This window comes from Prosopis cineraria, unplaced genomic scaffold, assembly GCF_029017545.1.
Source record: "Prosopis cineraria cultivar Desert tree isolate PC_DT_omini unplaced genomic scaffold, ASM2901754v1 PC12, whole genome shotgun sequence".
NCBI classification, from domain to species: domain Eukaryota; kingdom Viridiplantae; phylum Streptophyta; class Magnoliopsida; order Fabales; family Fabaceae; genus Prosopis; species Prosopis cineraria.
In genome coordinates, this window is record NW_026555343.1 from 40,467,880 (window position 1) to 40,479,225 (window position 11,346).

The 11,346-nt window shown below is 33.9% G+C and overlaps 2 pseudogenes; both read right to left on the reverse strand.

The window, feature by feature from the left end:
- Positions 1-578: 578 nt before the first annotated feature.
- LOC129288974 (trimethyltridecatetraene synthase-like) lies at positions 579-2,420 on the reverse strand (annotated as a pseudogene).
- Positions 2,421-3,979: 1,559 nt separating this feature from the next.
- Positions 3,980-9,393, reverse strand: LOC129288973 (trimethyltridecatetraene synthase-like; annotated as a pseudogene).
- Positions 9,394-11,346: the final 1,953 nt, after the last annotated feature.

Here is an 11,346-nt window from a genome sequence, read left to right on the forward strand (position 1 = left end):
TAGAATTCAACAGCTTCATTGTTGTTCTTTGGTTTGTTTCGTTGAAGATTAAATCCTTTCATTAAATTTCTCGAGTTTTAGGTTCAAGGTTATCTAGTGATATTCAATTCAATCCAGTCTGCGGTTTCTTAAGTTGTTCAAATTCATTTTCTTCGGGGTGGTGGGGGGCGGGGGGAAGGAATCGACCATAAAATTAATACGAGGGCAAATTGGATTGATAAAGTTGAGCTGCTGGAAATCAAACTCTAATTATTACTAATCAACCGTACTTGTATATATCAAACTAGTGGATCATTATTTCTACTAGAAATATATTGTTAATTAAGTGATAATTTTTTAATCATTTGACCATATGCTTTTGCAATGCACCAATAATACCAATAAGAAGAAACTAAATGACAGTGCTCCAATCACAAAGACCACCACACACTCAAATATTTTCCAGTTGTAATACTAGCAGTCCTTGCAACCCGAACACAAACCCCACACACAGCGTTTAACACTAGTGATTTATAATAACGGTTCTCAATATGCATTGAGTTCTTAAATGTTATATTCTTTATATATATACATAATCATTAGAGGTAAAGATCATGAGATGGAAGTCTGGGCTTGATAACAGTTTCAAGTGGTTGTTTTCTGACGCTAGTAAGTCTAGGAATTTCCTCCATGTTCACGTCCTCCTTCTTCATATGATCCAGCAAGCTCCATAAAAACCCGTGCACCAAATTGGCCAAGCTCACATGAACAACCTTAAGAGCAAGAGGATAGCCAGGGCAGATTCTTCTTCCAGCCCCAAATGGTAACTCATTAGGATTGTCCCATGCACAACATAAGGTCTCTACCAATAGCCCACACATTGACGATCACTTGGGTTCCTTGTGGGATGTCATACCCTGCAACTTCAGAGTCGCTGTCTATGGCAGACGTTGTCGGAGCCAACATGGCTGCTCCAGGGTGCAATCTCATTGTTTCTTTGCTGATAGCTTCAATATAAGGCAAATTGACAATGTCCTTCTCTTCCACCCATTTGTCTCTTCCGATCACTCTGTCTAACTCTTCTGTGGCCTTCTTTAAGATTTTTGGGTTTTTCAACTGCTCAGACATTGCCTGATCTACAATTACATTGGGGGTATCTATTGCAGCTATCATAAGGTCCTGAGAAGTACATTATACAAACTATAAAGCACGCTATACTATTAAGCAATTGTGAGTCTGCATATATATATATATATATATATATTTTTCCCTGAATAGTTCACTACATTTTTCTTAATTATTGTTTAGTCTATATCTCCATTGATGAGTTTAACCTTAAATCTACAAGTCTCTCTCCCGTTTTACAATAATATACTCAAAGGTGTTTATTCTTAAAATAAGCTAGATCTTGTCGAATGGAAGAATATCACTATGACTTCAGGTCTATGATCTACCGCAATAAGCTTTAGCAATGATAACAATTTTATTGAAGATAAAAAAGGTGTTTTTTTTTTAAATAAGGTTTAGATAATTTAAATTTTATTTTAGATTAATCAATTTATTTCGTTACATTGTAAAGAAAATATAATTTAACCCTGAAATGTAAATGCTTCCAATAATTAAGGAAAAACTTAAATTCAAATAAAAACAACGTGAAAATCTAAATTATCCAAGCTTTATCTCAAAAGATGAAGCATGATCCTGGCCGGCGCCCGAAGATAAACGAAGTATTCAGATATTCATATTATAAACAAATTAAACAAAACAAAAAGTTGCAGAATAACGTAGAATGAGGCGAGATTGAACGCATACTCACGTTCACGTACCAGAGTTAATGCTTTGACTATGTGCCTTTGAAGTTTGACCTCAAGATTGGGGTCTTCAGTAAGCTGCAAAAGCATATTCACCATATCTTTAGCCGCAAAATTCTCATCGCCTGTTCTTCTCTCTTCGTGTTCGCCCAACACGTGCTCCAGAAACTTATCAAACTTCACACTAACATCCTTCATTCTCTTTGTATAACCTTGCAAGTCCAAGAAATTAAGCCAAGGGATCAGATCCCCAATATTCGCAAACGTATTCAGCAGGAAAAACTCATCCACCAGTCTTTCGAACTCTTCCCAGCTGACAAAGTGATTTTGATCCTTCGCCACGTACTTCTTCCGAAACACCATGCGATGTATAATATTTAGGTTTAAAGCATAAAGGTAATCTTTCATTAATACGGGTTTGCCCAAAGAAATGAAAAGTTCATTCAACATGCTTTTCATCCTTAAAGAAGGATACATTAGAGCTCCTAGCCCTACTTTCTGATATACTCGCTGGATTCTATGCTTTTATGAGATAACAGTTGTGTGAAGAATATCTTGCGGGCTTGGCGCCAGTGTGGGCCGTAGGGGGCCCACAGCATATCGGAGCAATTGTAGACGGTGTACTTTCCAGCGTTGGTTTTTGGTCGCGATGAGAATGCCTGACCGTGGGTTTGGAGGTAGGCTTTAGCGATGTCGGCGGAGGAGACGACAACGACGTCTTTGAGGCCTAACTTGAGATGCATGATGGGTCCATATTTTTGGGAGAGCTCGTAAAATGAGTGGTGAGGAACAGGGCCTATGAGGTTAAGGTTTCCGATGATAGGCCATGGTTTTGGTCCCGGCGGCAGGTTAAATCGCTGGCAGTGGAAACGACGGAAGAAGAGGAGGAAGAAGACGAAGGGGATAAAGATGGGTAGCCATGACGCGAATTTCATTTCCATCTGACGGTGGGTTTGTGTCATTGTGATGAGATTCTGCCTGTAAGGTTGAGAAGCGGGTTTAACTTCAGTGCTCATCACACTATGATGCTTATCATTGTAATAAAATTTGAACCATCGAGATCAAGATCTAGTATTTAAAGTACTATTAATTTAATTTAATTTATTTTATATTTATTAAAATAACAATTATAAAATAATTTTAACAATTTTTTTATTTTTAATATGGTCTAAATTTAATTAGAAGGGTCAATTTTAATATTAAAATTTTTATAATTGCTTTATATTGACTATCTATATGTACTTTATGTAGTCTAATTGCTATATATATATATATATATATATTAACTATCCAAATATACTATGTATAGTCCAAATTATACAGAGTTATTGTGCATAATCTGTCTAACTTGTCTATTTTGTTGAGTTTAGACTATTAAAATACTAAAAAAGTATAGACTTTGAATTGAGTATACATGAACATTGTCTTGTGTATGTTGAATGTTGTGTTATACATGGTCTGCCTAGTCCATTTTGTTGAACCTAGACTATTGAAATATTGGGAAGGCATGAACTTTGAGTTGAGCATACATGAGCATTATCTTGTGCATAGTAAATGTTGCATTATGCATGGTCTGCATAACTTATCCATTTTTTAAGTCTAGGCTATTAAAATACTAAAAAGGCATGGACTTTGAATTGACTATACGTGAGCATTATTTTGTGCATATTAAATGTTGTGTTATGCATGATTTGCCTAGTTCTTTTATTTGAGCTTAGGCCAGTGAAATACTAGAAAGGCATGAACTTTTAATTAAGCATATGTGAGCATTGTTTTGTATATAGTGGATGTCGTGTTGTGCATTGTTTTCCTAACTTGTCCATTTTGTTAAGTCTAGGCTACTGAAATACTGAAAAAGTATGGAATTTCAGTTGAACAAATGTGAGCATTGTCTTTTGCAAAGTAGATGTTGTGTTGTACATAGTTTTGCAAATTTTCTGAATTCAAATCAAATAAAAGACAAAAATATACTTTTGATTTTAAGAAAAATTGCAATAAGGGCCCCAAGGCTTGTAGTGCAATATTAAATTTTTTTAGACTCAAAGTACAATTATGTATGTTTTTAAGGCCCTTAGTGTGATTCTCTTAAAAAAAACATCAAGGCTAATATGGAGCCAAACTAATTATATTGAATGGATCACCATTTTACAAGGTAATATAGTATGTTTATATGAGCAGTAATAACTTGTTATTCCTTTACTAATATGGTTTTACAACACTTGATTGATACCAAAAACAAGACAATAAATGACAATCCTCAAATCATATAGCTGACCTCCCGACTCTAACAAATTTCAATTTAATTATAAATAGTCCTTGCCAACCTCGTAGCCCAAACATGTAGGGTTTATCATTAGCTAGAAATAAAGGTGAGATGAGAGTCTAGGCTTAATAACAACTTCAAGTGGTTGTTTTCTGACACTAGTAAGCCTAAAAGTTTCCTCCATGTTCAAGTCCACTTCTTCTTTCATATAATCCGGCAAGTTCCAAGAAAACCCATGCACCAAATTTGCCAAGCTCACAAGAACAAGTTTGAGACCAAGATGATAACCAGGACAGATCCTTCTTCCAGCCCCAAATGGTAATAACTCAAAATGATGTCCTATGACATTAATATCCTTACCCATGAACCTCTCAGGGCAAAACTCATTAGGTCTATCCCATATCGTAGGGTCCCTACCAATAGCCCATACATTGATGATCACTTGGGTCAATTTTGGGATGTCATACCCTACAACTTTGGAGTCACCATCTGTGGCTATCATTGGAGGCAACATGGAGGCTGCTGGGTGTAATCTCATTGATTCTTTGTTAATGGCTTCAATATAAGGCAGGTGATTAAGTCTCTCTCCTCCACCCATCTGTCTCTTCCGATCACTTTGTCTAACTCTTCCGTAGCCTTCCGTAAGATTTTTGGGTTTTTCAAGAGCTCAGACATTGCCCACTCAACATTTATTGCTGAGGTATCTATTGTAGCTAGTAAAAGGTCCTAAGAATGTATAGGTATACAAAACATGTTACTAACTCTTTGTAAATAGGCACTACTACAAAATAAGTTTATAGGAGCGCTTTTTTTTAACTTTAGGGAGCGCTTTTGAAGCGCTCTCGTATCGAGCGCTCCGAAATGTATAGGAGCGCTTAAAAAAAGCGCTCCTGTGTATACGCTATATGGGAGCGCTTTTCGAAAAGCGCTCTTGTAAGGGAGCTACATACGGGAGCGCTCTCTACAAGAGCGCTCCCGTATGCAACCATACCGGAGCGCTTTTATAAAGAGCGCTCCCGTATGAACCATATAGGAGCGCTCTCTGGAAGAGCGCTCCTGTATGTTACTTTACAGGAGCGCTTTTCAAATGAGCGCTCCCGTATATTACTTTAATTTTTTTTAAATCAGATTTTTTAAAATTTTTCCTTTTACGTCTCTTTAATAATGACAAATCATAATATCAAAAACTAATTTAAAAATAATATTAACATAAAAATTTATATACAAGAAAAGAATTTGAAACTGATATAAAAATTTCAATTTCCTAACTAACCTAGTTTAATTTCTAACAAGCCTAACAAATGAAACTATTGTTATTTTTCTAACATTGAAATCTAACTTCCTATCACAAACAGCCAATAATATATTCTGACAACTCTTCAACTAAATCTTCTATTTGCTCCATAGTAAAATATGAACATCTTACTCCAACAAAATACTACACAAGATATGAAAGCAATATATAAGTAATTAACATTATATCAACTTAATTTTAAAGTTTTTGACTTACATTTTCAGGAATGATCAACTCTTGTTGTGTGATTACTTCTCTCATAAACTTCATAACATAGTATCCACACTCCCAACCTTGTAATTGTGTAGGTACCTATAAAACAATAAAAGATGTCATTATCAAAATATGGTGGAAATAAATTCTAACTTAATTTAAAATACTTCAGCGATGAAGTTATATATATGAATCATTTCATCAAAACGGTCAACATCATATGTCCCACTATCACGATCAAATGTTGAGTAGCTCGCACTATCCCTCCAATCATTTGCATCATTCCTTGTCTCCCCATGCATGGTCCAACAAGTATAAGTTGGATCAATCCCATTACAGATTAAATGATCTTTCAATTCTATTGGCTTTACTCTTTTTCATAGCAACATTTTAAACAAGGACATATGACTCCAAGGGGGTCTTGATCACAACAAAATGCAAATTCAATGAATTCATCCACACCATCCCAATATTCTTTAGATAGTTGATTAGCCAACATCCACTTATGATCCATATCACTAATATGATTATCAAAATTCAATAAACAAAAGATTTAGATTTCTATAAAAAAAATTCAACAACATCTTCCTTAAAAGAAGAACCTCCCAAATGATCAAACAATCAAATTCCACAACACAATACATTTAAACTCAAAAAATTAATTCATCCAAATAAAAATTTAGTAGCATAATGTATCTAAATTCTGTCAATCAATTGTAATTTAATTAATAACAATAATCTTCCTTAAAAGTATATTTCATAAATAAAATAAAAATGTTCAAGTAGTTTCCTCAACTTTAATCTAATTATCAACTATAAATACTCCATAATTCTAATATAAATAACTCCAATTCATATATTATCTATAATATTGATTATTAAAAAAATATATATGAAATTTATTCTCAAATATATATAAATATATCAATATATTACATTATAAATTAATTATTAAAAAAATACCTTCACAGTGTAGTCTTCACGGCAGTAGCGGAGGTCTTTGCAGCGTTGCTTCCTCGGCTGTACAGCAATGACACACGGCTACAACGGAGGTCTTCACGGTGTCGCTTCCTCCGGTGTACAACAGCCGCACAAATCTGGAACAGCAATGTAGATCTAGAATAGTGATGCAGGAGGTGGCGGTGACGGCGACGGCAGCGTAAAAACAGAGACAGATGGCGCGACATGACACAGAAATGAACAAACAGCGATGAACACTAATCTGGAACAACGAACAGCAGCAGACGATGATTTGGAACAGCGAACAGCGGTGGACGATGATCTGGAACAGTGAACAGCGACGGAAGATAGACTGATACAGCGATGATCTGGAACTCGTTGGGAACGCACAACCTCAGCAAATGAGAGAGAGGTTTGAAAGAAACTCATGAATAGGGAAAAGAAAACTGACGGGAGGCAGAGATATAAAAGACCACCTCTTCCGGAGCGCTCATTAATGAGCGCTTCGGAAGAGGTGGTCTTCCGGAGAGCTCTTTGAGGAGCGCTCCGGAAGAACAACTCTTTCGGAGCGCTCATTAAAAGAGCGCTCCGAAAGATGAGCTCTTTCGGAGCGCTCATTCCAAGAGTGCTCCGAAAGAGTTGATCTTCCGGAGCGCTCTTCAAAGAGCGCTCCGAAAGATAGTCTTCCGGAGCGCTTAACTACGAGCGCTCCCGAAGGTCTTTTTATATTTTTCATAATATTCTATTTATATTAATTAGGAGCATTATCTTATTGAAAAGCCCTGACATACAGGAGCGCTCTTCTAAAAAAGCGCTCCGGTAAATTCCGCATTTACATTTTAGAGCGCTTTTTAAAGAAGCGCTCCTAAAGATATATTCTGTAGTAGTGAGGTTTATTTGTTTTTCCCAATCATTCACCACATATCTCTTAATTATGGCTTTATCATGAAGACTAGCAGCCATGCATTATTTGGGAAAAACAATATATTTCACAGTATCATTAATCTTATCCCATACATTACAAAAAATATTGTGTTGTTGTTTGATTAATGAAGAAACTAGTTCTTTTTTATTTTTTTAAAAAAGAAAACCGTATTTGTTTAAATAAGATCCAAATAATTTGATTCTTTTTTATTTTTTTAAATTTTATTTGTTTTACTTTTTAAACAATATTAGCTAAAAATATATTGCTTCAGGTAAACAAATAAAGAAAGAAAAATTTGAAAAAAGTGAACTTCTACATTAATTATCTTAGCCTTATCTTAAAAAATAAGGATGATTCAGATAACCAGAGTATTTAGATATATTGAATAAAATTATATTATTTCAATTTGATTTAAGTAAAAATAGCAATTAAGGACCTTTGTATGAAATTTATATCAGTCAAAGATTAGTTGGTGTCAAAATTTAAATGAATACTTGTCAATTTGGATTAGTCTTTTATTAACAAGCATCTATTTGAATTTTAACAACATCTCATTTTAAATTAATAATAGTTCATTTGAGCTTGTTTTTTATTCAAATTTTAATAACAACTGATCATTGACTAATATAAATTTCATATAGAGGTTCTTGATTGCTAATTTTTCCTTTACCTAAAGTCTGAATGAGATAAAAACAATGTAGAAAGGGCCAAAACTCAATACACACTTATACTACTGTAAAAGTGTCTATTTAATTATCTAATTTTATAACAAATTTCAAATGGCTTAATTTTATAAAATATTTTTTGAATCGCATACTATTTGTTATAATCATTGTTATTTTAAAAAAAATTAATTTAATATGTTAGCATTTAAAAATACTGTATCAACTTTTAAAAGTTCAATGTCAATAATTGTTTATTAATGAAATTAGCAATATTAAAATTATAGGATTGAAATGATATTTTATAAAATTAAGGAATCAAAATTAAACTTATCTAAAGTTAAAGAAAGAAAATTGCAACACACACACCTGGGTTAGTGCTTTGACATGGTGCCTTCGAAGCTCTATCTCAAGAGCAGGGTCTTCAGCAACCTGCAAGAGCACATCCACCATGTCCTTGGCCACATAATCTTGGACTGGTTTTCTTCTCTCTTCATGGTCATCCAACACATGCTCCAGAAACCTATCAAACTTCACACTGAAATCCTTCATTCTCTTTATATAACCCTGCAAGTCCAAGAACTTGATCCAAGGAATTGCTTCCCCAATATTTGCAAACCCATTATTCAGCAAGAAGAACTCATCCACCAGGTGTCTCAACTCTTCCCAGCTGACAATGCCACTTTTACCCTTCTCCACATACTTCTTCCCCAACGCCATGCGACTTATAATATTCACATATAAAGCATAAATGTAATCTTTTAGTACTATAGTGGTGCCTGAAGAAATGAAAAGTTCATTCAACATACTTTTCATCTCTTCCTTTCTGATATACCAGTTGGATTCTAGGCTTTTCTGAGATAATAGCTTTGTCACGCATATCTTGCGGGCTTGGCGCCAATAAGGACCGTAGGGGGCCCAGAGAATATCGGAGTAATTGTAGGTCATGTACTCTCCGGCGGTGGTTTTCGGACGCGATGAGAAGTTGTGACCGTGGGTTTTGAGGAAGGCTTTAGCGACTTTGGCAGAGGATACGACGACGACGTGTTTGAAGCCTAGCTTGAGGTGCATGATGGGTCCATATTTTTGGGAGAGCTCATGAAATGAATGGTGAGGAACAGGGCCTATGAGGTTGAGGTTTCCAATGATAGGCCCTGGTTTTGGTCCCGGCGGCAGGTTATATCGGCGGCGGCGGCAGAAAGCACAAAGGAGGAGGAGGACGAAGGGGATAAAGATGACAGGCCATGAAGCCCATTTCATTTCCATCTGATGGTGGGAATCGTGTCTTCGTGATGAGAAGCGGGCAAGGCTGAGAAACGAGGAATGGCATCTCATCTAATATAAACTAAAATATTAAAAAATTCACTGTTCATGAAATAGTACTGCGAGGCCCACGCTCCATTGTTTTTCTTTGTTTTTTTTTTTTGGAAAAAAATCGATTGTTTTTCCTTGTCCTTTTTATTATGCTTACATTTTTTATTTTGTTAAAAAAAATAAAGCATGTTTGACTGTGTCCACTCACATTTAAAAATTACTTTTAAATTATTTTTTTATTATATAATTTTTAGATTATCTTTTAATTTTTTTACAAATAATAAGTTCAGAAATAAAATAAAGTGTCTACATTTTTAGTGTGCACAAAAATAAAACAATTATAATATGTTGAGCAGTGTTCATATTCACTGTTCATGAAATAGTACTGCGAGGCCCACGCTTCATTGTTTTTCTTTGTTTTTTTTTTTTGGAAAAAAATCGATTGTTTTTCTTTGTCCTTTTTTATTATGCTTACATTTTTTATTTTGTTAAAAAAAATAAAGCATGTTTGACTGTGTCCACTCACATTTAAAAATTACTTTTAAATTATTTTTTATTATATAATTTTTAGATTATCTTTTAATTTTTTTTACAAATAATAAGTTCAGAAATAAAATAAAATGTCTACATTTTTAGTGCGCACAAAATAAAACAATTATAATATGTTGAGAACTGTTCATATTCGGATATGCTATGGAATCTTTTTTTCTTATGATAATTCAGACAAGATGCTCTGCTTTATCTTATAATTTTAAACTAAAATTAGACAATTTTTCATGCATTGTATGGGTTGAAATTAAGAAATTAATAACAAATATCATTGACATCGACACATTTGAGATGGATAAAATTTTAAAAGTTTTTTTATTTAATTATTTTTTTGCTTGAATATTTTATTTGTATAAAAATCTATTCTTAGAGTATTTAGAGAATAGTGACAAAAAAAAAACTTCTTTAAAATTTTTAATAACCCATCGTTTTTGATTGCATAAAAAAATTAGATACTGGTTTATAAATTTTGACATAAATTATATTTCTATAAATATGGATATAAAAAAAATTCAAAGGGAACCCTCTTCAAAAAAAAAATATTTATTCTATTCTTTTGCAATTTTTTGGTTTCTATTCATTTTTTAATGTACAAAATATAAGGGCTACCAAAAATAGACCTCTACCACTCAAGTTTTGTCTATTTAAAAAATTTAAATAGTGGTCGCATTATCTTATCTCTTATTTTTCATATATTTTCTTGATTTGCTTTTGCTTGGCTTTTCTTTTTTTGGTTCAATTGAATAAAATGTTGGGTTTTCTGGGTTCTCTCATTCGCTTTAGACATTTAGGTTCCTTTGTGGGTTTTGAATTTTCTAGCTTTTGATTCGGATTAGATTTGCGCTAGCGCGTTCTTTTTTGTTTTCGATTTTTGAATTCGATGTTTGTTGAAGAATGCTTTGCCAATTGGATTTTGTTTTGCCTTCAATTTCTGGGTTCAACGGTGGTTCTTTTTGTTCTTCAAAGGTGGTTCTTGCCATGCTTCATGCGCTCAAGGTGGCAACCTCGGCATCATTGATATTGATGTGGGTATACACACTAGCACAGACTTTGATTTTTCTGGGTTTCTTAAGCTTCATCTGTGTTCTTCTATGAGGAGAATCAAAGCCAAATAATATGTGTTCTTCTAATGCTTGTGGGTTAGATTTTTTCCAGGTAGCTATTTTTATTTTTTTAGTGAGGATCTTAGTGACACGTGAGGGGTATACATGCTGGGAAAAATAGTCAACACACATTGACAGTCTAATACAGTATTACTTAACGATCAACGTTCAACAATTTAATAACAAAACACTGGGTAATCTAATTTGAAAAGTTTAAGGGGTTGATCGAAGTAAGCTAAGATACAAGACATCCGGTACCCCTAAAGGTATAGT